This window comes from Taudactylus pleione, unplaced genomic scaffold (assembly GCF_031769625.1).
Source record: "Taudactylus pleione unplaced genomic scaffold, aTauple2 ptg000791l, whole genome shotgun sequence".
In the NCBI taxonomy this organism is placed as follows: domain Eukaryota; kingdom Metazoa; phylum Chordata; class Amphibia; order Anura; family Myobatrachidae; genus Taudactylus; species Taudactylus pleione.
Genome location: NW_028285193.1, coordinates 2,182,909 through 2,207,548, shown reverse-complemented (window position 1 = coordinate 2,207,548; position 24,640 = coordinate 2,182,909).

Sequence of the window (24,640 nt, the reverse complement as noted above, 5' to 3'; positions counted from 1 at the left end):
ATTTTTTTTTGGTTTGGACTGGAGTGTACTTTCGGGGGTTACAGCACCCTTTAACGGTCAAGCCAGCCGGCCCTTTACTTATGACACAGGCGCACGCTTGGCACTACTTTGTTGATGCACGTGCGGCTACTGCGCACACAATTCACAAACACAGAAAATAATTTTTTTTTGGTTTGGACTGGAGTGTACTTTCGGGGGTTACAGCACCCTTTAACGGTCAAGCCAGCCGGCCCTTTACTTATGACACAGGCGCACTCTTGGCACTACTTTGTTGATGCACGTGCGGCTACTGCGCACACAATTCACAAACACAGAAAATAATTTTTTTTTAGGTTTGGACTGGAGTGTACTTTCGGGGGTTACAGCACCCTTAACGGTCAAGCCAGCCGGCCCTTTACTTATGACACAGGCGCACGCTTGGCACTACTTTGTTGATGCACGTGCGGCTACTGCGCACACAATTCACAAACACAGAAAATAATTTTTTTTTGGTTTGGACTGGAGTGTACTTTCGGAGGTTACAGCACCCTTTAACGGTCAAGCCAGCCGGCCCTTTACTTATGACACAGGCGCACGCTTGGCACTACTTTGTTGATGCACGTGCGGCTACTGCGCACACAATTCACAAACACAGAAAATAATTTTTTTTTAGGTTTGGACTGGAGTGTACTTTCGGGGGTTACAGCACCCTTAACGGTCAAGCCAGCCGGCCCTTTACTTATGACACAGGCGCACGCTTGGCACTACTTTGTTGATGCACGTGCGGCTACTGCGCACACAATTCACAAACACAGAAAATAATTTTTTTTTTGGTTTGGACTGGAGTGTACTTTCGGGGGTTACAGCACCCTTAACGGTCAAGCCAGCCGGCCCTTTACTTATGACACAGGCGCACGCTTGGCACTACTTTGTTGATGCACGTGCGGCTACTGCGCACACAATTCACAAACACAGAAAATAATTTTTTTTTAGGTTTGGACTGGAGTGTACTTTCAGGGGTTACAGCACCCTTAACGGTCAAGCCAGCCGGCCCTTTACTTATGACACAGGCGCACGTTTGGCACTACTTTGTTGATGCACGTGCGGCTACTGCGCACACAATTCACAAACACAGAAAATAATTTTTTTTTGGTTTGGACTGGAGTGTACTTTCGGGGGTTACAGCACCCTTTAACGGTCAAGCCAGCTGGCCCTTTACTTATGACACAGGCGCACGCTTGGCACTACTTTGTTGATGCACATGCGGCTACTGCGCACACAATTCACAAACACAGAAAATAATTTTTTTTTAGGTTTGGACTGGAGTGTACTTTCGGGGGTTACAGCACCCTTAACGGTCAAGCCAGCCGGCCCTTTACTTATGACACAGGCGCACGCTTGGCACTACTTTGTTGATGCACGTGCGGCTACTGCGCACACAATTCACAAACACAGAAAATAATTTTTTTTTTGGTTTGGACTGGAGTGTACTTTCGGGGGTTACAGCACCCTTAACGGTCAAGCCAGCCGGCCCTTTACTTATGACACAGGCGCACGCTTGGCACTACTTTGTTGATGCACGTGCGGCTACTGCGCACACAATTCACAAACACAGAAAATAATTTTTTTTTGGGTTTGGACTGGAGTGTACTTTCGGGGGTTACAGCACCCTTAACGGTCAAGCCAGCCGGCCCTTTACTTATGACACAGGCGCACGTTTGGCACTACTTTGTTGATGCACGTGCGGCTACTGCGCACACAATTCACAAACACAGAAAATATTTTTTTTTTTGGTTTGGACTGGAGTGTACTTTCGGGGGTTACAGCACCCTTAACGGTCAAGCCAGCCGGCCCTTTACTTATGACACAGGCGCACGTTTGGCACTACTTTGTTGATGCACGTGCGGCTACTGCGCACACAATTCACAAACACAGAAAATAATTTTTTTTTTGGTTTGGACTGGAGTGTACTTTCGGGGGTTACAGCACCCTTAACGATCAAGCCAGCCGGCCCTTTACTTATGACACAGGCGCACGCTTGGCACTACTTTGTTGATGCACGTGCGGCTACTGCGCACACAATTCACAAACACAGAAAATAATTTTTTTTTGGTTTGGACTGGAGTGTACTTTCGGGGGTTACAGCACCCTTTAACGGTCAAGCCAGCCGGCCCTTTACTTATGACACAGGCGCACGCTTGGCACTACTTTGTTGATGCACGTGCGGCTACTGCGCACACAATTCACAAACACAGAAAATATATTATTTTTTTAGCACTTGGGGGGAGCACCCCTGATGGACAGAGCACCCCCTGGACAACACTACAGCACCCCTTTAGGACTGGGACACTGCACAGGACTTTGGAGTGGACACAGCCCCTATGGAGAACTGACTGCACAACACAGTCCAGCCAGCCCCTATGGACTTTGAAGTAGTGGACACAGCCCCTATTAACAACAGCAGCACAGCACAACACAGCCAGCCCCTATGGACTTTGAAGTAGTGGACAACAGCAGCACTACACTACACTACACTACACAGCACTAACTCCCACCCTCCCTCTTCACTGTCCACAGCCGAGTGAGAAAATGGCGCCGACGCGGGTACCTTATATAGGATCCAAAACCCGCGAGACTCGGAAGGCGGGATGATGACGTTTTGCCTCGATGTCAGATCCGAGTCAGGCGGGAAAAGTCGAGCCTGACTCGGATCGGACTCGGATCGGGGGGGCTCGGGGGGGTTCGGATTTCAGAAATCCGAACCCGCTCACCCCTACTTTTAATTAATCTCCTTATGCCACTGTAGCGCGGTTACATCCGTTTTCTGATTCATGAATGCCAGCTCCACTCTGCTCCCTGCAATCCGATTACATCTCACTTTCTCCCTACCCTCACCCTGTTGCTCTTGCCATTCAGACAGGGCGCATATGATTGCAAAACAGCTCATTAATGCCAGGCAAGAGTTCAGCTGAACACAAATGCCTAACCTCATTAATGTATGAATGTCATGTTTTTTTTGGAGGATGTGCTATTAAATATGATGCGTCAGCCCTTTAACATTTATAAGCTGTTCTTGGAAGAGGTTAAGATAAAGTTCAGATGGACGGATAGATGCATCCATATAGCCTGTACATGTATTAAATATTGATTATATCCCTTCTTCCTGGCATGAAGATAAAAGTGTTGCAGATAGCTTTTGAGAGGAAGTGTTGAGAATAAGCTAGCACTTTAGGTACTGCATAGAGCAGGGGTTTCCAACCACGGTCCTCTAGGCACACTAACGGTCCAGGTTTTAAGTATGTCCATGATTTAGCACACTTGACTTACTTAGTACCTCAGTTATTTTGATTTAACCATCTGTTCTCATTCATGGATATCACTAAAACCAGGACTGTTAGTGTGCCTTGAGGACCGAGGTTGGGAATCACTGGCATAGAGGTACAGCTCTGACTTTGTAAAGACTGTTATTTTGATTTGTAACACAGCCAGAAAAACAGAAAGTTATGTGCGTGGATCATTTGATAACTTTTGGAAGGCGGCCTCTGGGAGATCCGTCGAGGGGGTGTTCCAGGTGGCAGGAATAGGGGCGTAATGATATTATTTGCATTGTAGAGGCCCTGTCCTGTGCAATGTAATGCCACAACTCTGCAGTATTTCACGAGGATAGGATATAATGACTTGTTTCATAGTGAATCATATCAACACGCCCCTTGCCCACTTTACAGGAGCAGTGGGTGGGATACAGGAAATTTGACCACTGTCTCGGGAGCTGGGGAGAAGTCCCCTAAATTTGGGGGATTACTCTGTATTCTGACTAGAACACTTTGGACATATCGCCCAACCATTAGGTGTCACCAAATTGTGGCTGCGTTATCATGGGCGTTTACCGCGGAAAAAAACGCCATTTTCTGTGGCACACATAGAATAGGCACATACAGTACATTCACTGCATGCGTCTCATAAATACATATACATATCATATGTGTATGATACCTCCTCCTCATTACCAGGTGTACAAGTGCTCCTCATAGTAACTGTAGTGGTAGCTCTTACTGTTCATATATCATATGTTCATGTATGACACCCCCTGCTTTACCTTGTGTAGCAGTGCTCCTCATAGTGACTGTATTAGGGGTCCTGAGTGTTCATATCTGTGTGTATGACACCCCCTCCTCATTAACTTGTGTAGCAGTGCTCCTCATAGTGACTGTATTAGGGGTTCTGAATGTTCATATCTGTGTGTATGACACTCTCCTCCTCATTACCTTGTGTAGCAGTGCTCCTCATAGTGACTGTATTAGTAGGGTCCTGAGTGTTCATATCAGCGTGTATGACATCCCGTCCTCATTACCTTGTGTAGCAGTGCTCCTCATAGTGACTGTATTAGGGGTCCTGAGTGTTCATATCAGCGTGTATGACACCCAGTCCTCATTACCTTGTGTAGCAGTGCTCCTCATACTGACTGTATTAGTAGGGTTCTGAATGTTCATATCTGTGTGTATGACACTCTCTTCCTCATTACCTTCTGTAGCAGTGCTCCTCATAGTGACTGTATTAGTAGGGGTATTGAGTGTTCATATCTGCGTGTATGACACCACCTCCTCATTACCTTGTGTAGCAGTGTTCCTCATAGTGATTGTATTAGTAGGGGTTCTGAATGTTCATATCTGTGTGTATGACACTCTCTTCCTCATTACCTTGTGTAGCAGTGCTCCTAATAGTGACCGTATTAGTAGGGGTATTGAGTGTTCATATCTGCGTGTATGACACCCCCTCCTCATTACCTTGTGCAGCAGTGCTCCTAATAGTGACCGTATTAGTAGGGTTCTGAGTGTTCATATCTGTGTGTATGACTCCCCCTCCTCATTACCTTGTGTAGCAGTGCTCCTCATAGTGACTGTATTAGTAGGGGTATTGAGTGTTCATATCAGCGTGTATGACACCCCCTCCTCATTACCTTGTGTAGCAGTGCTCCTCATAGTGACTGTATTAGTAGGGGTTCTGAGTGTTCATATCTGTGTGTATGACACCCCCTCCTCATTACCTTGTGTAGCAGTGCTCCTCATAGTGACTGTATTAGGGGTCCTAAATGTTCATATCTGTGTGTATGACACTCTCCTCCTCATTACCTTCTGTAGCAGTGCTCCTCATAGTGACTGTATTATGGGTATTGAGTGTTCATATCTGTGTTGATGACACTCTCCTCCTCATTACCTTGTGTAGCAGTGCTCCTCATAGTGACTGTATTAGGGGTCCTGAGTGTTCATATCTATGTGTATGACACTCTCCTCCTCATTACCTTCTGTAGCAGTGCTCCTCATAGTGACTGTATTAGTAGGGGTATTGAGTGTTCATATCTGCGTGTATGACACCCCCTCCTCATTACCTTGTGCAGCAGTGCTCCTAATAGTGACTGTATTAGTAGGGTTCTGAGTGTTCATATCTGTGTGTATGACACCCCCTCCTCATTACCTTGTGTAGCACTGCTCCTCATAGTGACTGTATTAGTAGGGGTCCTGAGTGTTCATATCTATGTGTATGACACTCTCCTCCTCATTACCTTGTGTAGCAGTGCTCCTCATAGTGACTGTATTAGTAGGGGTTCTGAGTGTTCTTATCTGTGTGTATGACACCACCTCCTCATTACCTTGTGTAGCAGTGCTCCTCATAGAGACTGTATTAGTAGGGGTTCTGAGTGTTCATATCTGTGTGTATGACACTCCCCTCCTCATTGCCTTGTGTAGCAGTGCTCCTCATAGTGACTGTATTAGTAGGGGTCCTGAGTGTTCATATCAGCGTGTATGACACCCCCTCCTCATTACCTTGTGTAGCAGTGCTCCTAATAGTGACTGTATTAGGGGTATTGAGTGTTCATATCTGTGTGTATGACTCCCCCTCCTCACTACCTTGTGTAGCAGTGCTCCTCATAGTGACTGTATTAGTAGGGGTATTGAGTGTTCATATCTGTGTGTATGACACCCCCTCCTCATTACCTTGTGCAGCAGTGCTCCTCATAGTGACTGTATTAGTAGGGGTTCTGAGTGTTCATATCTGTGTGTATGACACTCTCCTCCTCATTACCTTCTGTAGCAGTGCTCCTCATAGTGACTGTATTATGGGTATTGAGTGTTCATATCTGTGTTGATGACACTCTCCTCCTCATTACCTTGTGTAGCAGTGCTCCTCATAGTGTCTGTATTAGTGGTATTGAGTGTTCATATCAGCGTGTATGACACCCCGTCCTCATTACCTTCTGTAGCAGTGCTCCTCATACTGACTGTATTAGTAGGGGTATTGAGTGTTCATATCTGTGTGTATGACACTCTCATCATTACCTTCTGTAGCAGTGCTCCTCATAGTGACTGTAGAAATTTTTTTTATTTTTTATTATTGGTGAGATGGTCCATATACCTGTACTGTAAATGAAGTTTCATATTGCCTCAAGAATAGTATAATTATAGTACATGTCAATAATTTATCCTGACCCCGGGGCAGAACTTTTCAAAACCTGCTGATGTGTCTTGCTCCTGGTGGGGTGCACATCAGCCTTCACTGTTGCGGCTTGCTCGGCACAGTGAATGTGATCTGAGGCAATAGACCAGTGGTGGCCAATCTGTGGCACTTGAGCCACATGCGGCTTTTCCATTGTTCTGATGCAGCTCCCCTGACTGCCTCTTCTGATAGGTGCGCAGCTGTTCAGAGGAGGCTCCTCCTTTGTTGCAGCTGTCTGCTCTAGTCTGGAGGCATGTATGGGTGATGTGATGTCACGCCGCAAACAGGAGGCAGAGCTCAACTTGTGACTGAACCTGCAGGCATGAGGAGGACACGGTCGCAGACGTCGGAGCCTATCTACGTGACGCAGACAGTCGTAACAGTGTAAGAGCTGTGACACATGAGGGTCTGCTGGAGTGACACATGGTGGGTTGCTGGAGTGACACATGGAGGGGCTACTGGAGTGACAAATGAGGGGAACTTGAGTGACATATGGAGGGCTGCAGTGACACATGCAGAGGCTGCAGTGACACATGGAGGGGCTGCAGTGACACATGGTGGGTTGCTGGAGTGACACATGGAGGGGCTACTGGAGTGACAAATGAGGGGGACTTGAGTGACATATAGAGGGCTGCAGTGACACATGCAGAGGCTGCAGTGACACCAGGAGGTTTGGATTGTATTATGTGAATCTTTTTTTTCCCTCCATTTATTTTTATTGTTGTGGCTTTTTCAGTGTATTATTTGTGTATTTGGCTTTTTCAGTGTATTTTATGTGGATCTGGCTTGTTTTAATTTATTTTATGTGGATCTCTTTTTTTCAATGTTTTTTATATTGTTCTGCCTTTCTCTTTCCCTTTAATAGTTACCTCCACGGTGATTGTGTGCATGCGCTTTTACATGCTCCTACACGCAACATACCAGGGGCGTGGCCTAGCTTACCACCCCCCCTTTTGCCCGTTGCGCCTTTGGCGTGCGCATGGTCTTGGCTCTTTGACACACCTACAGATATTTTTGGGCTCTTTTGCCTCTGACTGGTTGGCCACCCCTGCAATAGACCTTAGGAACAGCTCAGAAGATCCCTCTCTGGCTGTGCTTCCCCATATAAGACAGTGGGCTAACACCATCTTCAGATGGAGTCAACTGATCTGGAGACAAGCGCTGAAAAGCTTTCCAGGGCTCAGAGGCGGATCTACTGAGAAACTAATGCAGGTTAAGCTTCAGGGCCCCTAATCCCGGAGGGGCCCTGAAGCTAATTTTTTCCACAAAATCAATTTTATTAAAATAAGGTTATTTTAGTGATAGAATCATAAGCCAAAGGGTTGAAGTACTTAATATTGACCTTAGAATATGCTCTATGAAGTGGGGGTTTCTGAGGTGTTGGGTATACGATGCCGACACTCGGTGCCTAAATCAAACCCCCCAAGTGCTTCCCTTCCCGCAGCTTAAACCTATCCCCCCCCCACCCACATCTACAGCTCTGACCAGAGGATGGCTCTTATGCAGGGCCGGCTCGAGGCATGTTCAATCAGTGCGGTCGAACAGGGGTACCACTCCATAGAGGGCGCACCCCTCCCAGCCATTCCCGATTTCAGCGGGACAGTCCCGTTTTTTGGGCACTGCACCGCTGTTCCACCTGCGGGACGAAATGTTCTGTAGGCTGTCGGGAGGATGGGCCCTCCAACACCACAGCTGTGTGGCGGTGCTGGCCCCGGAGAAGAAGAATGGATGCCGCGCATGATGCGCGCGGCATCCATTCAGTACTGGGAGAAAGATATGGGGGCAGCTCAGCTACTGACGTAGTGCTGGGCTAGTCCCCACCCTGATGTTACGGGCACACCCCCAAATAGCATCATATAGGGGGCATGGCCTATGGAAAAGTTTGGGGCTTCCGGGGACCCTCGCTGCACAGGCCGCATCTCTTGCTGCAGCCGGCCCTGCTCTTATGACCCAGCCAGGCACAGAATAGAGAGCTGCTGTCAGTGTCACTGCTGAGTGCAGTACTGCCAGGTGCCACCACATACTCCCATCTTCGTTTGTGCTGTCCAATCTGTCAAAAGTTGGACCTGCAGTGCAGACCACAAACTGAAATCTGAAGGATGGCATGCCGCTTGGGGGAGACAATTAACCTACCAGTATATTTTTAAAGTGTGGGAGGAAACCGGAGTACCCAGAAGGAAGAATATACACTGGGAGAATATACAAACTCCACACAGTTAGGGCTGTAGTTGGAATCGAACCCACAACCTCAGTGCTGTGAGGCAGTAATGCTAACCATTACACCATCTGTGCTGCTCACATCTATTTATCTACAGTCTCTCACTCTCTGGGAGGTTTCTACATCTCCGCCATTTTGGCCTCAAGGTTCTTGCAAGGGCAGCAAGGCCCTTTGAACCTTGTTGAAAGTTGCCCTATTGTTGCTGGCTTTCTAAACAGCCCCATAACGCAATCCCCATAGGAAACTATGGGGCTATCTGCTCCGAGCACTGTTGTTCTGAACACAGGATATATCATCGATATCTGCGTTATAGTCTTCTTAAATAAGGTTGATGCATAATTCTGCCTTAAACACGTAAAAAACAGCCGTTTACACATGTTTTAAGGACAGAATTACTTTGATAACTAGGCCATGGGATAGATTTATGAACATGTTACTTATCTCTGCGCAAATTGACATCCTGTATCGTCACTTATCGCAGCGATACTGGATGTCATAGCACAGCAATGTATGAATTATTCAATCTCCGGAGGGGTCTTGCAGTAACTAACCAATCCGGAGAGCTGTGTCCCTTTGTATCACATCAGTGGTAGAGCTGACGCAATACATCATTTTTACAGTGCAGACAAGGTGCGCATGTGCGTAATGTCAGCGAGTCACGTAACCTTATGCTCAGTGGACTGCGCACGTGCAAGATTTTAAAGCTGCGCTTGCACATTATAAAAAGTTACTACTGAATTGGCGTCCACAAGTGGCGGCGGCACTGAAAGTGGGATAACGCCATATTGAACGCATTGTGTCAGTGCTCCTCATAGTGTCTGTAGGATGAGGTGTTCAGTTTTCATGTCTGTCTATAACATTATTCATTAATAAAAACAAAAGCGACAATTATTTGCTATCAATCATTTTTGTCCTTGCAGAGCTTTAAGGATTCCGGTGCTCTGTATGTTATCATATACCTGCATTTTTAACAATGTAGATATGTTATAAAAAAAAGAGCAGAAGAATGATCCAGCTTGTGCTCTAGTTTATAACAATTGCAGGTGTTGGCAATGTGCTCTGACAAGTGTGTCGGCAGGCGGCTCATCACATGGTGAAGAGATAAATGAAGTTTTGGCTATATTAATCAATGAACACGTTACAAGGGCAGCCCTCTTGTCATGTACTGAATGATTAATGGGAGGCGTTAATCACACATCAGTGCACGATAGCAGCTGGTATTAGGTGGGTTCATACATTTATTAATTAAAAAGCCCAGCATCCTGCAGCTTCTGTGTATCTGCTTTCTCTGCTAAAACAACATTATCATGAGCTGTAGGTAACAACATTTGCGTTCGTTTTTTCATTCATGATCTTATTGCTGCAGAATATATTTAATGGTTCGTGCAACAAACATGCAGGGAAAGATTATGGGAAACACTACAATGTGTGAACGGTACATGAAGCTTCAAAACGTGGAGGATTAATAATTCCAAAGAAAATACACTACCACAACAAAGAGAGACAATGAAGTGACAAATTAATGCACAGCACCACCTACTGTCCATCCAGTACCACAGCTCATTTAATACTTAATCCTGTAACCGTTGTTGAACAGTCAATAGTTGGAGTATAACACTACAAGTTATAGGAACCACAATATATTTTAGTCACTTGTAACAATAAATAACTGGGTGAACTCACTTTGTTTCAGATTTCTTTGTCCTGAATGTCCAGAGTGGTGGTGCACAAAACTTGTCTCAGAGGTGTTTTGGGAGCTGATGGTGGTGGGTAAGTAAAAGTCAATAGTAAATATAGTAGAGAGCATCAAAATTGTTTGATATAAACAGACAAAACAGGGATTATGTGAAATGTGCATAGCGAAAGAAAATGTTAATAGTATAATCATATGTATGGATGGAAATTAGATAGAGAGAAAGGACAGATGACAGCTTCTATTGGGTGACCCCATCTATAGGCATCGTTACCTTCCGTGTCCAAGCTCTGGAAAGTAACGCAGTCCAGTGCTTGGTACATCTGGGAGATGCAGCCAATACCCCGGATTTTTGGCCTCATTTTCCCTTTAGGACATCCTGCCTATAGTGACAGATGCTGGGAGAGCCACAATATAGGGATAAGTTACACCCAAATAATGCGTGCACAAAGTGAGTGTATTTTGCTGAGTCAAAACTGCGGCCAAAATGTGTCCCACTCCGTCAGGTTAGCAGATAACCCTGCTTAATGCCAGGGAGACAGCACTGATGCTTGTGACTGAAATTCTCCTACTGTACATTCGGGGCCAGAGAGAGGTGAGGGTGCGTGTACACTAGGGATGTGCAGGCTCGGTTTTACTCGGTTCCGTTCGGTTCTTTTTACCGAATCTTATTGGCTATCCAAAACTCGTGACAGCTGAAACCCAATAAGATCCGGTAAAAAGAACCGAACGGAACCGAGTAGAACCGAGCCTGCACATCCCTAGTGTACACAGGGCCGTAACTAGGGTAGCGAGACCTGTGCCATGGCACAGGGCACTGCAGGGCAGGGGGCGCTGCTTGGGCCTGTCAATATTCTGTTTATTATCATTCTCACTTGTTGCTTCCTCTTCTTTTATCCCCAGCATCTCCTGGCCTCCCCTATCTTTTCCCTGGCCCTTCCCCATGAGGCAATAGCCCTTTCTCGGGTGCGTGCATTATGTCCCTAATTGAAAAATGGAGGGGGAGGGGACGCCAATGCTCTTTCTGGCACAGGGCACCAAAAAGTCTAGTTACGGCTCTGCGTGTACAAAGTACCCGCACCAGGGATCTCTGAGGAACTGGGCCTGCCAAGATGATGTGACCACGCCCCTCTTGACACATAGATGCAATGGACAAGGGGTGTAGCCATACCACCACATTTTCCCACACACAGGGGCATATCTTCCTATTAGCCTGGATGGCCCTTTCCAGGGGCACCGGCTGAGAGGGGGAGCTGTTTCAGTCCAACATCATTAGCACATAATCTCCTGTCTTCTCTGCTCTTCGCAGTGTCCCACAGTCAGCTGTAGCAAAGATCCCTGGTCTACTTCTGTCTCCTCTGCTCTTACCAGTGTTCTCCATTGATTGCAAGTATGTATTAGCCTTCTTACATGTCCCGTTATATCAGAAACATTTAAAATTAGGGAGAGTAAAAATTTTTATTTTTATCCCTAATATATTTCTTCCCCCACAATACCCGAAACATACCAATCACCACTCACTAATTCCAATATGTCAAATGTGCAGGAAAAGAGTGCAAGCACCACATCAATCACAAGACTCTATTCGCAAGGTAATTTGCATATATGCAAATTATCTTGCCCACAATGCATATTGTTTGTTATTGATGCCCTCTTTTCCTGTGTTGTTGACATATAGAAATTAATAAACAGTGCTTTTCATGTAGTAAGTATTATAACTGAAAAAAAATAATAAAAAATATATATATATATATATATATATATATATATATATATGTCTCCCTATTTCTACAGACATGTAAATTGAACTACCCCCAGTGTAAGTGTAAAAAATTTGTCTTGTTCTCAGTTTGGGGGATTGCCTATGATCTTTACAGGTTGTGGCTAATCCTGTGTTGGGAATATGACATGGTCCATATGAACTGTTTTCATTCTTATGTGGGATAATAAAAAAGATTAATGTGAGTTATCATCCCAGTAAATTAATGGTGGAGTGTAGATATCAGTTGTTAACAAGTGTAATGCAGTATAGATAGCCTGGTTTGAATATATGTAAATTATGTTACCCATAATGCGTTTTGTTTGTTTTTGATTCAATGTTTCAAGCTTTTCCTGTGTTTTTTCGCTTAAATTTATATATAATGGTTTGCAATAGAGTAAGTTCTATAAAAGATATATATATTAAAAAGAGAAATAAAAATTATACTCTCCCTATTTCTTCACTTGTGTGAATTAAACTACCCCCAGTGTGTGTTATTTTTTTTTTTTTGTAGTAGAAGCAGTCATTGGAGGGGGGCGCTCTGACCCCAAGATACACCCCTGCCCACACACTCCTAGTACTGGGGTCCAACTGGTATCTGTACAACCCTGCCCACCTCTTCCCTCATGCATAACAATTGCATTTAATTTTTGACATTGTTTTAAAATGCTAAAACTTCCCTCATAGAGCAGAAATAGCCCTCTAGCTTGCATACACATGAAAATAAACACTAATCAGATTTTTGTAATAACACTCACAAAAACACAAAGAAGTATTTCCTGTGCCCGAGAGACCAAGGGAACGCCTTAGTGTTTTACGTGAACACATCCGTATGACAAATCACTGGAATCCAGCCCCTGATCTGCCCATTCCTTGGTAACACTCTGACGATGCCGAGAAGTCAGAATGGGCGCTTATACACTCACACACAGTTCCCAGCATGCACAGAGTGAACATGTGCAGTTTGTGTTCCCGCCAACTAAGGTGACCCTCACTCAGCATCAGCCCCACAGTGTGGTCCATAAATGAAGACAATAAGCATGAGGGAGAGTAGCGTGAAAACTGGGTGTAAGTTACGCCTGAAAAAAGTGGATGCAAAAAGATCGTATTTCTGCCTATATTCAAAGATCCAGTTGTGAGTGAGTGAGGGGCTTTCTACTGTAGCCTCTGCGCCCACTTTATGACCGGAGCACGTCACAGACCCTTATGCCAGAGCTGTGTCCTGATTTTAAACTATCTCCCATGTGTGCAACAACCGCATTTGCCCATTCATCATCATTTAAACTCTCTCAAAATACCCCAAAACCCCCGACTCCACACCTCCCCTTCCTCATCTTGTGTATGCAAAATGGGCAAAATAATACAATTGCTTTAACACAAGAAGCACATTCTGTGCCGAGGAGACGAATGAAGCACCAATGAGTGCCAGCTGGGCGTTTGCTACCACAAGAGGCTCGATATGTCTGGCAACCATCATTATCATCATCCATGCATTCAAATTTCTTGAACACGCCCCTTACTGTCATATCGCCCCAATCACCCCAGCTGTGCTCTGACCAATCAGAGCGTTTCCAATCATTCCTAGGACAATGACTGGGAGTGAACTGTTATTAGTTTGGGATCCAACCCTGCGCACCCTGCACCTAGGAACGACCACTGTGCCTCCCGTACGGTGCCCCGGCTCCCTATGCTTCTCACGCAGTATCATATTTTGTCATTGATGTATTCAGAGAGCGCACAAGGGCAGTGGTGAGTATAAGAGCTTTTTCGCAGGTTACTCAGTGGATTTCTACTTGGAGAAGGGGACTGACCAGCTAGCAGCAGGTAAGTATGTGTGAGTGTGGTAGGTGTGAAATAATACTTTACCTACTATGGTGTGTGTGTCCTGTGGTTTTTTAACTTTTTTTTTTACAGTGTGAGTAAAGGTGGTGGGCACCTGCTGGCACTTGTAGTTCCACAAGTGCGAAACGGCAGGCATGTAGGCCCCGGTAGTTCCACAGTAAAAACAATAGTTTATCACTATTTTCAACACTATTACCCCCGTACCGATTGCTCCAGGGCTCCAGGCTTCAGCTTAAGTCCGGGGTGCTCGGGAGAGGGGGGACCCCTTTATTTGGGGGTCCCCACCTCCCCTGAGATCTACAGCTTGGGCTGACCAGCTTGGGGTGATAATGGTTTGGCTGGGGAGACCCAGTGAAAAGGATCCCCTGGCTGTGGCATTACACCCCGAATGGGTTTGAGTCCGGTGCTGGTTTTAAAAATAAGGGCACCCCTAAGCATTCTCCCCCTATTTTTAAAACCAGGACAGGCTTAGCAGTCCAGTGCTAGTTCCTAAAATACTAGTTGTTTTCCCAATATTTTTAGGAACCAGGACTGGCTGAGCACTCCGGGGTTGATTATGCTTTTTTATATATATATTAACCCTTTACATGCAGAAACGTACAAAAATTACACTGATCTGTGTATATTTCTGCCAGACTCGCAGTTTAGGAGGTGGTCTATTTTACACCCGAGATTGTAATCTGGAATCTTGGTAAATTCCTGTTGTATCTTTTTCATGAAAAGTACTTCAGAGTTTGCCTGATGGTGAGTTTATTCGAGTTTGTGATCTCACCCGAGTTTATCAGTGAAAAGATAGAAATCTCTCCTGAGGTTGCCTTTAGTAAACTTGTGAGTTAAAAAAATGCCTAAACTCACCCGAGATTGCATCTCGGACCAACAGTAATCTTAGTAAATTTACCCCTAATTGTACTGTAGATTCTATTATTGCAACAATGTTTCTAATCTAAAGTGCCCTCTTTAACTGTCATTTCAATTCAGTAAAAAAAAAAATAGATAGTAGCAAACAGCACAAAGGGCCCTATTTACTACAATCCATATTTATAATGCAGATTGTAGTGTGATATTCTTGCCTAAATTCGCATTGAGAAATGCAATCTGCATACTAAAAACATGCAAATTAAAGGGTAGTATGCGGAAAAAAGCGTAGTTTTACTCTAATTGCCCTTTAATAAATTTCTGTTATAATAAAATAATGTGAAAACACCCTTTTCCCCTTTTTAAAAAAAAATAATAAAATTGATAAATACTGTTGGGCCTAAAGTGACCTGTGTTATAGTTTTACTACAATTCATTAAAGAAAGTCATAATCCATCACCAGAGTGTACAGGTATTTCTGCTGAGAAGCACATGGGAGAAATATGTTGCTATTTCTTAGCTGTAATTGTGACGTCTGCTCAGGTCTCACCATGTGTAGCAGCATTGAATCACTAATCGGTCTGCACTATACTGCCAGGAGAGAGACCCACCGACCGGCGTCCACCACAGCTCCAGCGGACGCTCTGCCCTTCGGCTCCACTTGCCGCGGACATCTTCCACCCACCAGCCTTAGGACGCTGCTGGGGAACTGGCCCATTGGGATTTTCCTACACACCCAACTTACCTGTGTTCCACCTGGAGACTGATTTATTGGCCGACGCCCAGCACAGATCCGATAGATCTCCACTCCCTTGGCTCCACTTGCTGTGGCTGTATTTAACTCAGCCGGGGATGTTGTGGAGGAGATAGCCCACTGGGATTCTCCCTCTTGATTGGGTCTGGGCCACCTCCCGATTGTAGGGTACCTTACTTACACAAACCTATTACGAACAGACTATGTGAATCTTTTGTCTCTCATTGAGATTATTAAAATGAGAGGAACCCGGTTTGCTTATTAAGAATTTGGGAGTTATATTATCGTTGCTGTGTCAGTGCTAACCGTTACACAATATCTATCTGCTACATTCAGTGCCTTGGACTACATCTTGGTATATTGATATATTGTAGCAACAAGTGGTTACATCCTCAAAGTTCTATTTGTGAAACTCTAAGATACCCTGTATCCACCATTGCTCATTTGTGGCTCTATTTATTAACATTATTTTTACTAAAATAAAGTTAAAAAGAGTGTTTTGTGTTTTCACACCCTTTTCACATTATTTTAGTATCACTTATAGTTATTACAGGGCAATTGGAGTAGAATTCGTAAAATTCTACTCCAACCCCTAAGTATCACTTACTTTTAGTAAGCAGATCGCATTTCCCATAATTGTAATGGGAAATGTGATCCGACCAAAGTTACTAAATATAAATTGTAAAAAGATACCGGGGAAAGCCCTGTGATAATAACGCCACCTGGAGGTGGCGTTATCCAGGGTCTCCCCCGGTTCCCAGCCTCCTACTCTGCTCTAACTGGCAGAGCAGAGCCGGGAGCCGGTCCCAGTAATCAGCTGTGTGGTCTAAACAGACCGCAAGCTGATTACTGTTATAAAAAGAAAAAAAAATTGTCAAACATTTTCTTTAACTTACCTGACTCCAGGGACCGGTGATCGGTCCTCCGATGATGACTCCCCTCCAGTCAGCTGGTCTCCCATAGTGCACTGTGGCCCGGTCATCAGGTGATCGGGTCTCAGTGCAGTATGGGAGATCACCTGATCGGAGGCATGGAGGACATCACAGGAGGCCCGGATAATGCTTAGCACCGGGGGGCGGAGCTTAGCGCCGGGGGGGTAGCAGCGGTGGCCCGTCGGTGCATGCGCAGGCACTTTGTCACAGTATTTTTTGTGAAAATACCGTGACTAGTGTTCGGAGGGGATTCGCAAGGACTAAGCTTTATCGCAAGCTCTGTCCCTACAAGGGATTTGTAGTAAATCCCTGTAATATTGCCTGAATTCGCAGTTGATAATATCACACTACAATCTGCATTCAATATGCGGATTGTAGTAAATAGAGCCCTTTGTGTTTTTAACAGCCTTTATAGTGCTACTGTAATTTCTAATGCTTTTTTCACCTGTGTAGAGTTCTGATCCTTGTCATATAGAGCTGCTTATATATTTTTTATCAACTTTGTATTCATCTATACGTGTTCTATATTTATTTTATTATTGTCGCTTGTTTTTGAACTTGACTCCTTACGATCATTACTCACTATCAATTTTTTATTAAATACCTTTTATACAGTACATATCTTGTCAGTTGCACTGTGCTTCTTTCCTTTCTCTATGAGAAATAAAACGTTGCTATTTCTTAGCTGTAATTGTTTATTGCGTTACCACTTGTGGTGCTCAGATGGTGGATAATGCGGGCAGGTTGGAATATCAAAGCAGAAGAAAAGCCAACAGAAGCACTGGGGAAATAAGTTCCTATCAGGAGAAGATGTTATATGTAAAGCTGTATATTATTATGTGTGCTGCGTGCACAATCTCTCTCATTGTTTAAATTCCACTTTCCTGGTAGCTGATGTGTAGAACTGTATTGTGTAATATATGTAACATAGAGCTGTGCAATACTGTCTGTGCATGTATCACTTACTCTAATGCTATAAGGTGGAGATAAAATATGAGGGTAAGCATTATACACTACATATGAATGTGGACTTTCTGCCATTCCCTGCTGGAAAAGTTGTGGTTATGTTGCTAAATACATTATAACTGCAGCCCACAAATTAGATATAGCAAAGTATAGTAGCTTACATAGTTGCTTTAAGGGGTACTCCACCTACTAACGTGTATTTTGCAGACAAACTTGGATATGACAAGATAAAATATGATATGATAAGATTGAGGGTCTCATTCAGACCCGGTCGCAAGCAACGATGTGCTCGCAACTGGGTCTATAGTTAGCCCTGCACACGCGCAGCGGCCACACTGCGCGTGCGCAAGCCCCAGAGCGAGAGAGAAACTCTCTCGCTCCGAAGCTCTCTACAAAAGGGACGGCTGTCGATGTTGATCGACAGCTCGCCCCATTTTGTAGGCAGGCCGGGGGGGGTGGTTTCAAAAACGGAGGCGTTCCTAAAGGAACGCCTACCATTTTGTGGGCGGCTGCACTGACATCATCAGTGATGTCAGTGGGGAGCTTCCTGCTCGAACAGACCAGGAAGCTCCCTGGGGCTTCCGGCTGCCGAGACCCAACCTTAGGGTCTCGTCGCAAGCCCCAATGGTCGCGATGGTGTTCACCATCACGACCATCAATCTGGTCGGTCGTTAAGCTGTGGGTGGTAACCCACAACTTACCTAACAACCAGTAGGCCGCACTTCAAAAATGAAGTGGCTGCCCTCATTCAGAAAGAGCAGTCGCTTCTTGCGACCGCCTCTGAATAAGGGCTTGGGGGCCTAATTCAGACCCGCTTGCGAGCGTAAGACGCTCGCAAGCGGGTGTTGATGGTGCCCTAATGCGCATGCGCACGACGGAGGGAGCGCCATCGTGCTCATGCGCGAGACCCGCATAGCGACAGCCAAGCTGTCACTCCGGGTCTCGCACCAAAGGGGGCATGCTGTCGATGGTGACTGACAGCACGCCCCCTTTGGTGGGCGTGCTGGGGGTGTGGCTGCCAGACGGAGGCGTTCCCATGGGAACGCCTACCGTCTGGGTCCGGCCCCACTGACATCACTAGTGATGTCAGTGGGAGTGATTTTGGCTCTGATAGAGCCAAAATCACTCCAGGACTTGCGGCCACGAGACCCTACCGCAAGGGTCTCGTCGCAAGCCCGATGGTCTTGACCATCGTGACCATCATCATGGACGCTCGCATAAGCTGTGGGTGGTAACCCACAGCTATGCGAGCGTCCAAGAGGCCACTCCATTTTTAGGTAGGAGGGCCCTGATTCAGAGCGAGCGCTCTGGTCAGAGCGTCCGGCTCTGAATCAGGCCCTGAGTGTGGTGTGATATCTCGACATTCATCACATAAGCAGTGGTGCAATGGCGACATTTTAGAATATCGACATATCGTTCCTGGTGGCCCAGCGGTGACTTAACTGCTCCGAGCCCCTGCAGCAGCTTCAACGTGGCTACCGGGTCCCGGCAGTCATGTGACCACCTTTTCCGGGTCAGACCTCCGATCCTCCAGTGATCAGGGTAAGTATTTTTCTGCTATCCCCTGCAGCCTACCCCTAACCTCCTCCCCCACAGCCTAACCCTAACCTCCACCTCCACAGTCTAAACCTAACCTCCTCTTCCGCAGACAAACCCTAACCTCCTGCCTTGCAGACAAACCGTAACCTCCTCCCCCTGCAGATTTACCCTAAACTCTCCCTTTGCAGCCTAACCCTAACCTCCACCCCACAGCCAAACCCTAGCCTTCACCCATGCAGCCTAACCCTAACCTCCACCTCCATAACTTAAACCTAACCTCCTGTCCCACAGACAAACGCTAACCTCCTCCCCCGCAGACTAACCCTATCCTCCTTCCCCCGCAGACTAACCCTAACCTCCACCTCTGCAGACTAACCCTAACCTCCTTCCCCATAGACTAACCCTAACCTCCTTCCCCCGCAGATTAACCCTAAACTCCACCACCGCAGGCTAACCCTAACCCCCACCTCTGCAGATTAACCCTAACCTCCACCTCCGCAGCCTAACCCTAACCTCCACCCCCACAGCCGAATCATAACCTCCACCCCCCGCTGCCTAACCCTAATGTCTACAGTCTGACAATGTCGACATTTCACATGTTGACATGGTGTGCATGTCTACACGTTGCCTGTCGACATTTTGACAATGTTAACATCATAACTGTTGACATTGTGGTGTCGACATTATGATTGTCAACATTGTTGACTACATCCTGAGAATATCCGGTCTGAGCATTGGATGGATCTATTACATAGAGAAGGTGTTATCTGTTTGACTAAACTGTGGATATACACAAATGCCCAAATAAACCCACCACGGTTAACTGCCGCGAATCGCGGGACTGCAAGGACATTCTGATGTCGACAACCTTCTGAATGTCGACTAGTCATACCACATCCCTGATTGAGGGTGATGTGCAGGTCTTTTGAGCAGCCCAATGCGGCCCATGAAGTGTGTCAGGTCAGGTGGACTGTCACATGCTCAGCATGTCATGATGGTGGCTGCTGGGGATCCCTTGCTGGTTGGCAGAGCTCAGCAGGTCATTGAGAGCCTTTCTAAATGGGGGCAGTAAGAACCTCATGCTAAAAACCCAATATATATTTATTTATTTTTACAGCAAAAGATATAAAGGAATTCCATGGGAGGACTGTGGAGATTGTGCATTAAGGGAGGTATTACTGGTGTTACAGCTCCACAGGAAAATAACAGAAGTCCAGTCTCGTTAAATTCCCCACCGCATGCAGTCATGCCTTCTCTGCACATTGGCCATGATGCCCCCTCCTCCCAAGGGTGGCATGACACTTAGAACAAGCCGTGGCTCTTTGCTACACCCAGGGCTGGCTCTAGGGGTCAGAGCACCCTGTGCCGGCTCTCTATAGTGCGCCTCAACATCGGAGGCGTGGCCTAATTACCATAGGCCACGCCCCATATGTGACATTATTTGGAGGCATATCCGCATGGCATGCCTCCAAATAATGTCAGGCTGGGGGGAGCCTCACTAGCTGGGCTTCCCCCAGTCCTCCCTCATGACTGAATGGATGCCGCGTCCATGCGCGCAGCATCCATTCAGACTCCGGGCCCGGGGTCCAGCACCGCCACATTGCTGCGGTGGTGGGGCTCCCTGACCTCCCGACTTGACCACCCGCAGGCCACTTCGGCCCACGAGTGGAACGGCGGGACAGTACTGGGATGTTGGGGAGGGGTGCGCCCTCTATGGGTGGCACCCCTGTTCGACCGCACTGGTCGAGCACCCCTGGAGCCGGCCCTGGCCACACCCACACTGAACCTAGGCTAACGCACCTAAAAACTGATGAATAAGAGCTTGTGTGCCCCATGCCCCAAATATATAAAAAAAAAGGTTTCAAAAATATCTGCATGCTCGTCAGCTAATGTGCAGTCATCTATCCCGCTGCATCTCAGCAGTCCCGGATTATTATTTCTTTCCCTCCTTCATGCTCTCATGTATTTCATGTAGTTGCTCACAGTGTTTTACAGTGATAAGATTGATTTATACGCCCAGCTCAGTCTATTCACCTGACCTCCGCCACTGGCTTTCCTGACACATCCTGATCAAGAAAAGAGCGGATTCTGCACTTCTCCAGAATTTATGCCCTGTGGAAGCCGGGTCTGCAGGTTTCTCTGCCTGCTGAAATGACTGATGGAATAGAATTACATCTCCCAACTTCCTGCTGCAGGTTTCTGCTGTACAAAGAGTTTGTGTCCCAGCATACAGAGCTGAAGTTCCTGGTACCAACTAAACTATTTATTATTTGTTGCAAATGCATCACTGGGTACCAAATACTATGGGGACCATTTATTAATAATCGCATTTTCAATGCGATTTAGGCGCGATTATAGCATTTGCAGGATGCGATCATATCAGCCGGATGTGACAAAAAGCGCATGCAGGGGTCTGGGCAAATTGGTCTCTTCACTCCTGTGGCGGGACTCCTCCAGAGCATGCACAGGCTGCAGACCACGCATGCTTGGTAGCCAAAGCCGGGAGAGGGATCATATAGAACCCTCTCTCAGTAGTTTTTGCGTTGTCCGGCCCATAGGCTGCGAGGTCCAATCTCCAGAATGCATCGTGTAGCACTCTAGAGTTGTGGGTGCTGTCTTGGACGTACCTGTCGTCTTCTGGACTTTCTACTTCACAGCAGAGAGGTAAGGTGATGCCCCCAATCCCAACACATTAATTACACAAATAATAAAATATTATGGGCCTCATTTACTAACGAGTTTTATCACCAAAATTAGTGATAAATGTCACTGTGGGGTCTATTTACTAAGCAGTGTTAGGAGACAGAGTGAAAAGTGATAAGGTGCCAGCCAATCAGCTCCAAACTGTCATCTCACAGGCTGTGTTTGAAAAATGACAGTTGGGAGCTGATTGGCTGGCACCTTATCACTTCCTTATCACTTTTCAATCTGTCTCCTAACACTGCTTAGTAAATAGACCCCTGTGTATGATAAATGGTGCTCCAGCCAATCAGCTCCCAACTGTCAACTGTCAAAAGTGACAGTTGGGAGCTGATTGGCTGGAGCACCATTTATCATACACAGTGAAATTTATCACTCGTTTTGGTGATAAAACTCGTTAGTAAACGGGGGCCTATGTACTTTATTAAGCAGGAACTCTTTAAAAAGTCAGGATTCACTTATGCGTGAATGAAAGCCATATTAATTTATGCACAATACAAAGAATCAATCTCTGTCAGTAGCTGGGCTGCCCTCAGCTCTCTCCCTGCATTGAATGGATGCCACGCGCATGCACGCGGTATCCACTCCTCTGGGACTCACTGGCAGTTGGTGTGACTCCCCTATTTAAATTTTGGACTGTGCTGCATCCTCAGCTCTGGAGCCACCACCAATCATAAATTACCAGGGAAGTCCAGGACCAGAGCATTGCGTCCCTCCTGGAGAGGCTCATGTTGGGAGGTATGTGGATGGAATAGATGTTGGGCAGTGCAGCAGGATGGATCCCCTTATCCTCTGGCTGTTGCTAGGGCACTAGATATAGTGAATGAGTGCGATAACCACGGAGACGCAGAACAAATTTTGACGCACAGTTTGGAGATGGCACAGTGCCATAGTCTTTGCTAGCTCCTGTGTGGCGCCATTTTTCGGAATACATCACTGACAAAATGGCGCCGAGCAAGAAGCATAGGGAGTCGGAGCACCGCATGGGAGACGCCGTGGTCGGCCCTGGGTGCAGGGTGTGCAGGGCGGGGGGGGCCCCCTGGACCCAGGGGCCCGTGTGCACTGCATACCCTGCACCCTTGATAGATACGCCACTGCCTACATGTGTTATTGCACAAGTTTTTCCTTTAAATATCAGTGCAGAGGTGCTGTCTTTTACCCTTTTAAGCAATATCCAGAGGAAGTCCTTGAGATTATTATCTAGAAAATATCTCTGAGTGCTCAGTGAAGTAGCACTTGATGAACCAATGCTAGTTATGCATTTAATTTCACCCACTCGGTACACAAACTGAGAACGTGAATTACCTCAATGCGTCTGAAGAGATTAATTACACAGTGTTTGAATGTACTTCACCCTCTCACTTTCCTCGTGACGCTGGGTTGACATAGAGGCTGAATGATATTCCTAGACTTAGTAAGAGATTGATGTATACTGTGAGTTACATTTCCATCTTGAGAACAGCATTGCATCAAGTTTGTAACAAAGAAATCTTCATAAATGTCTTTGGCATTAAGTGTCTTTGATTGGTATAATTCTGTAACCTGGATAAATAAGTGGTTTTTGATGTGCTATTCGGAGCTATGTCCCCTCGTCTGGGCCGCCTGCCAGCTACAATGTACTTACAGGAAACAGCAAATTTAAGTCAATTTTTCAAGAAAAAGCACTTTGCGATGTGTGTAATATCACTATTACTGGTGTATTTTATTATTGAATCTTATAACAAATTACAGTATGTATTGAGACTTGGATTTCCCTCTATGGGTCTGATTCGGAGGTACACGGTGATGCCTACTTTCAATGTCTATGCCCGCTGGCACTGTCGTCTGCAGTGTAATCCCGCAAACATCGGTCGCACCATCCAAACTTCCACCAGCCCTAAGGCCGGTGCAGTTTCTCTGTCTGAGTTTGGCCCACTATGTGAGCGTCTGACCGTCTCTGGACACAAAAGTTTTCAGTGACACGTCTGTGTCACTCCCATTACATGCCCATGAGATGGACAATTATTGCGTGCATTACTAGCTACCTCCCAGTTAATGCCCAGTAATGCCCTATATATTGCCTGAACAGTTCTTGGTCATGCTTATCTGCTCCTTTGCCAGGGCGGCCTAGAGGGGGCGTAGCGGCCACATAGGTTAGCAGTGCGGGGTAGCGGGGCCCTTCCCTCCCCCACACTATACAATGCAGAGATCAGAGACATTGTATATCAGCGGCAGGGGTACGATGATACAATTAAGCAAAAATCGCATCATCGCCTCCCCCCCACCCGGACCGCCCACTTGTGCTCTGTAAGTGGATGGCTGCAATGTGTTGCGAACGGCTTGCGGGGGTACAGAGACTAGAGGGGGGGCCTGGAGACTTGCCTTCTTTTCCTGGAGGACAGGAGCGCCATACGATTTTCGGGAGCCTCTTGCCCATTCCGGGAGAGTAGACAGCTATATTCATAGGGGCATATCCAATTAGCCAGGGGATTTCACCCACGGCTAATTGTCAGGCAAAAGTCCCGCGACGCAGGGATTAGCTATTCAATTAAATAGCTATTTCCCCGCGTCATTAGAACGGGACTCCTGCGCGAGAACACACTGATTCCGCGAGAACTGCGGATTCAGGGCCTCATTCAGAGCCGCTCGCAAAAAGCGGACCACCCACAGCTTTAGCGAGTGACCAGGTGATGGTCGCGATGACCATCGCGACCATCGGGGCTTGCGACGAGACCCTTGCGGTAGGGTCTCGTCTACCGCAAGCCTACCGCAAGCCCCAGGTAGCTTCCTGCTCTAACAGAGCAGGAAGCTCCCTACTGACATCGCTGGTGATGTCAGTAGGGCCGCCTACAAACGGCAGGCGTTCCCGCCTACAAAACGGGGCGAGCTGTCGATCAACATCGACAGCCGCCCCATTTGTAGCGAGCCCCGG